General features: G+C 42.4%; 1 pseudogene; it reads left to right on the top strand.

Annotated features, from left to right (window-relative positions):
• Positions 1-4,607: 4,607 nt before the first annotated feature.
• The window catches only part of LOC116091197, a 4,441-nt pseudogene continuing 2,577 nt past the window's right edge, over positions 4,608-6,471 (top strand).

Here is a 6,471-nt window from a genome sequence, read left to right on the forward strand (position 1 = left end):
TGGAGGGGAAACTGGGAAAGGAGAAATCATATGACATGAAAATAAAGAAAATATCTAATAAAAAATATTTTAAAAAGACCAGTATTAAGAAGGAACTTAAAATTTAGACTCTTCCTATCAGCAAAGGCAAAGGCTAATAGATAAAAATGAAGTTCTTCATATCATGATGAATTGTAAGTACAACAGCAACATAAAATCACAGAAAAATTGTATATATAGTCATTACTTGCAACTCCAATACAAAGTTTCTTTGAGGATGATATGAAGAGAGCTTACATTAAAATTAAGTGGGAAAAGAGCCATAGACAATATAAAAATGTTAGTACCAGAGAAGAGAGTCTGATTGGGGAAACCATTAAGGGAGTCCAACATATTTCCCAAATAACATAGGCTATTGTAATGGCTATTCCTGTTTTGTCAACTTGACTATATCTGGAATGATCTACAATCCAGAAGAGGGTTCACCTGTGATCCAGATCTTGAGGCTGGGAGACAGTTACTTACTTGTAGAAACTGTGCATGGAGATCTTGAGGCATAGTGGCTATGAAAAGCTTAGGCCCAGGCAAGGTAGTACACACCTTTAATCCCAGGAGACTAAGGCAAGGAGATCTGAGTTCTTAGGTCATCCTGGGACAAAACAAGTCCCAGATCCAGGCATGGTGGTACTGAAGTAATAAAGTGAAAAAACAAAGCTGTAGAAACAAGGTTCTGGGAATATAGAAACCAAGTTTTTGAGAATATAGAAACAAAGTTTTGGGAATGTAGAAATAAAGTAAAATAAGGGGGCCATGTTCCAGCTCCTGTAAGCAGCAAGCAGTGTGGAAACATAGTTTTACAGTAGCAAGCAGCAGCTTCAGACACTGAGAAGTTGTGTTTCAGAGATAGCCAAGTACATGCTGTCAAAACAAAGTTCTGGTGGTCAGAATGTTGTGACAGAATGACCAGGCCATTCTGACTAAGCTAAGTAAGGCCAAAACAAAAATAACTGGTGGTCGCAATGACTTTAAGGTCCACGAAAACAAGATTAAAAATTCTCAGAAGAACCCCCAACCCATCCCTGTGGTGAATTTCAAAAAAGACCACAAACTGTCACCCTGACCTTGATGATGACAATCCCCCTACCACCTAGCTACTCAGCCCCTTCCCAGAGACTTTTCAAGGCCAGGTGCAGAGCTGGATAGGGAAGTTGGCTGACTAAGCCAAGAACAGCCCCCTGAGCAAGCCAACCAATGCCTGATGAGATCCTTTGTCCTGTGTTCCACCAACCAGAGTAAGCCAGCTATCTTTGTTGCAGAAATCTGCCCTCTGTAAAGTATAAAAGATGTGTGCTTTCTAAGTTCAAGGTTGACCCCACCCCGTGAGGGTGGACAACCCCACATATGTGGATCAATAAACCTCATGTTATTGCAATGATCTATTGTTAATCTGTGTTTTCTGGGTTGAGCCAAGTTTACTACAGTACATAACTTTAATCTGGGCCACGCTTCTGCTATAAGACTACATAAGGACATTGGAAGGAAGATTCACTCTTTTTTGCCTGCTTTCATTTACTTGCCAGCACATCTGTTAAAATCTACTTCTACAGAAGACCAGCTGAAACAACTAGCCTTGGACTTCCCATTCACAGCTGACCATTGTTAGGGAGTTGGACTACAGACTGTAAGTCATCATAACAAATTCCCCTACTATATAGAGACTACTCATAAGTTCTGTAACTCTAGAGAACTCTGACTGATATAGAAGTTGGTACTGGGATTGATTCTAGAGGAGCAGAAGTATAAGGATGAATCTTTTAAGAATCTGGAATTCGGTTTAATAATTCACCAGCACCTTCAAATACTGAAACCTCTCCAGATATTCTCTGTCCTGGGAGCTTGGAGAATATTGAAGGCCCATGGTAGAAAATATTTCAAACTTAAAGAAGCTAATGCCTTTGATTATCTTGATTCATCAATTGTAACTGAATTAGGTGACCAGTGTACCAAATTTTCTATAATTTGGGAGAAAAAATCAGAAAATGATGTTGCTGGCTTGTTGCTCTTAGTATTTGTGGGAAAATTAATGAAGGAAAAGAATGAGCTATATTATACAATTGAATAGCTCCAAATGCAAATAAACAATCTAAAAGTTTCTAAATGTGCCCTTGAAGAGGATCTTCTTTCCAGCAGCCATATCATTTGAGTTGCAGAAAAATCAAACTGAGGCCTTCATTATAAGGTTAGCAGAATTACAGGGAAAATTCAAGTCTCAGCAGTTAAAGTTAGGACATTAATTGGCAAAGAATGTGATCCTATAACTTGGAATGGGGATGTGTGGGAGGACCTGTTGAAGTTGAGAATTTTGAATCTTCAGATTCTCAAGGGTTTACCTCACCAGAGGAAGTAGTACCCTCAGTCCCACCCCTTGAAATAATGCCTATTTCACATGAGGAAATTAATCACTCAGAGTCTGATAAACCAGCAGTGACTTTCACTGAAGAAAATGCCAGACAAGACAATGTTGATGTTCCTCAGGGCCTACCAATAGTTTCTTCCATGCCTATAACCAGACTCAAGGCAAAACAGGCCCCTAGAGGGGAGGTAGAAAGTGTAGTCCAAGAGGAAATGTGCTACACTACTAAGGAGCTTAATGATTTTGCTAATTCATTCAAGCAGAAGTCTGGGGAATATGTGTAGGAATGGGTCTTAAGAGCATGGGATAATGGTGGAAGGAACATAAAACTAGATCAGGCTAAGTTTATTGACATAGAGATTGAGTAGAGATTCTAGGTTTAACATGGAAGCTTGCACAGTTAAAAAAAAGTGTCAGAAGTTTGTTTGAATGGTTGGCTGAAGCACTTATCAAAAAATGGCCTACTGAAAAGGAGTCAGAGATGCCTGAGATCACTTGGCTTAGTGTTGACAAAGGAATTTTAAGGTTCAGGGAAATTGCAATGCTAGAGTAGATACATTGTGTAAAACCTAATCCTCCATAATGAGAAGGTCCATCAGATATGCCCTTCACCAGTCCTATAAGACGCAAACTGGTGAGAGGGGCACCATCACATTTGAAGAGTTTTGTTCCTGGCCTTTTCCTTGTGCTAGACCTTAGGGTTGGAGATGCTGCTGCTCAATTAGATGAACTAAACACAATGGGTTTAATTGGGCCCCGAGTTAGCAAAGGGCCAGTTGGCAGCATTGAATCTCCAGAGACAAGGTGATCGTAGTTATTATAATGGGCAGCTCAGACAAAACAACGTTTATAATGACCTAGCCCATAGTGGTCAGCACAAGAGAAGTGAAATTTATAATGACTCATATGGACTTTTGGTACTGGCTAATCAGTCATGGTGTTCCCAGGAATGAAATAGATAGGAAGCTTACTGCATATCTGTTTGATCTGTATAAGCAGAAAAATTCTCACACAAATGAAGTAGCAAAAGGCAATCTTGACCAGTATCTTAGTTAGGGTTTTACTGCTATGAACAGACACCATGACCATAGCAAGTCTTATAAAGGACAACATTTAATTAGGGTTGGCTTATAGGTTCAGAGGTTCAGTCCATTGTCATCAAGGCAAGAGCATAACAGCATCCAGGCTGGCATGGTGCAGGAGGAGCTGAGAGTTCTACATCTTCATCTGAAGATTACTTGTGGAAGACTGACTTCCAGATAGCTAGGGTGAGGGTCTTAAGCCCACACCCACAATGACACACCTACTACAAGAAGGCTACACCTCCTAATTGAGTCACTCCCTGGGCCAAGCATATACAAGCCATCACAACCAGTGAACCAGTTTTCAGACTTGAGCCAGTTTGCTGACCCCGAACCCCTTGAATGAGGGGTGGCCAGGTTCCCCTGAGGAAGGATCTTGATAAGACTCCTGCCGGGTGGTGGTGGCACATGCCTTTAATCCCAGCACTTGGGAGGCAGAGGCAGGCAGATTTCTGAGTTCGAGGCCAGCCTGGTCTACAGAGTGAGTTCCAGGACAGCCAAGGCTACTCAGAGAAACCCTGTCTCGAAAAACAAAACAAAACAAAACAAAAAAAGACTCCAAAAAGTTTTGCTGTTAGCCTTTCTCCAGTTCTTCTCCAGAGGTACCTATGGCCTTTTAAAAGGGTAATTGTGCACTGGCAGAAAGGAAATAATCAGACTTTTGGGGGTCTACTGGATACTAGTTCTGAACTGACACTGATCCCAGGAGATCCCAAGAAACATTGTGGCCCTCCAGTTAAAGTAGGAGCTTATGGAGGACAGGTGATTAATGGAGTTTTGACTGATGTCCAACTCACAGTAGGTCCAATAGGTCCCTGAACATATTCTGTGGTCATTTCCCCAGTTCCAGAATGTATAATTGGGATAGATATACTAAGGAGTTGGCAGAGTTTCACATTGGTTCCCTGACCTGTGGGGTGAGGGCTATTATGGTTGGAAAGGCTAAATGGAAGCCTTTAGAGTTGCCTCTGCCAGAGAAAATAGTGAATCGAAAACAGTATCGTATTCCTGGAGGAATTGCAGAAATTACTGCCACTATCAAGGACTTGAAAGATGCAGGGGTGGTAGTTCCCACCACATCTCCCTTTAACTCTCCTATCTGGCCAGTGCAGAAGACAGATGGATCATGAAGAATGGCAGTTGACTATCGAAAACTAAATCAGGTAGTAACTCTGATTGCAGCTGTTGTGCCAGATGTAGTTTCATTACTTGAGCAAATTAGCACATCCCCTGGTACCTGGTATGCAGCAAATGCCTTCTTCTTAGTAACTATCCATAATGATGACCAGAAGCAGTTTGCTTTCAGTTGGCAAGACCAGCAGTATACCTTTTCAGTTTTGCCTCGAGGATTTATTAACTCTCTTGACCTGTGTCATAACTTAGTTAAGGGGATTTTGATCATCTGTTCTTCCACAAAATATCACATTGGTGCACTATGTTGATGACATTTTGGTGATTGGACCAAGTAAGTGAGCAGGAAGTAGCAACCACTTTGGACTCATTGGTAACACATATGCGTATTAGAGGATGGGAAATAAATCCAACCAAAATTCAAGGACCATCTACCTCAATGAAATTCTTAGGAGTCCAGTGGTATTGGGCATGCAGAGATATTCCTTCTAAGGTGAAAGATAAGTTATTTCACCTGGTCCTTCCCATTACCAAGAGAGAAGCACAACGTTTAGTGGGTCTATTTGGATTCTGGAGACAGCACATTCCTCACTTGGGTGTGCTACTCAGGCCCATTCACCAAGTGACTCAGAAAGCTGCTAGCTTTGTGTGGGGCCTGGAACAGGAAAAGACTCTTTAATAGGTCCAGGTTGCTGTGCAAGCTGCTCTACCACTTGGACCATATGATCCAGCAGACCTGATGGTACTTGAGGTGTCTGTGGCAGATAGAGATGCTGTTTGGAGCCTCTGGCAGGCCCCTGTAGGTGAATCACAGAAGAGACCTTTGGGATTTTGGAGCACAGCTCTACCATTATCTGCAGACAACTATTCTCCTTTTGAAAAATAGCTCTTGGCCTGCTATTGGGCCTTAGTGGAAACTGAACGTTTGACAATAGGACACTAAGTTACTATGTGACCTGAACTACCCATCATGAACTGGGTGCTATCGGACCCTTCAAGTCATAAAGTAGGACATGCACAGCAGCAGTCTATTGTCAAATGGAAGTGGTAAATGTGAAAGGGCCTGAGCAGGTCCTGAAGCCACAAGCAAGTTACATGAAGAAGTTGCTCAAATGCCTATGGTTTCTAGTCCTGTTACAATGCCATCTGCTGCCAAGCATGTACCTATACATGGGGTGTTCCCTATGATTGGCTGACTAAAGAAGAGAAGACTAGGACCTGGTTTACTGATGGCTCTGCACATTATGCAGGCACCACCCAGAAGTGGACAGCTGCAGCATTACAACCCTTTTCCAGGACAACCCTGAAAGATACAGGTGAAGGAAAATCTTCACAGTGGGCAGAACTTCGGGCAGTACATATGGTACTACAGTTTGTTTGGAAGAAGAAATGGCCAGATGTACGATTGTTCATTGACTCATGGGCTGTAGTCAATGGATTGGCTGGATTATTAGGGACTTGGAAAATTCATGAGAAAGACATCTGGGGAAGAAGTATGCGGATAGATCTCTCTAAATGGGCAAAGGATGTGAAGATATTTGTGTCTCATGTAAATGCTCACCAAAAGGTGACTTCAGCTGAGGAGGAGTTCATTAATCAAGTGGATAAGATGAGCTATTCTGTGGACAGTCAGCCTCTTTCCCCAGCCATCCTTGTCATTGCTCAATGGGCACATGAACAAAGTAGCCATGGTAGCCAATATGGAGGTTATGCTTGGGCTCAGCAACACGGACTTCCACTCACCAAGGTTGACCCGGCTACAGCTGCTGCTGAATGCCAGATCTGTCAACAACAGAAGCCAACACTGAGCCCCAGATATGGCACCATTCCTCGAGGTGACCAGCCAGCAACCTGGTGGCAGGTTGA

Source organism: Mastomys coucha, chromosome X (assembly GCF_008632895.1).
Source record: "Mastomys coucha isolate ucsf_1 chromosome X, UCSF_Mcou_1, whole genome shotgun sequence".
Lineage (NCBI taxonomy): Eukaryota > Metazoa > Chordata > Mammalia > Rodentia > Muridae > Mastomys > Mastomys coucha.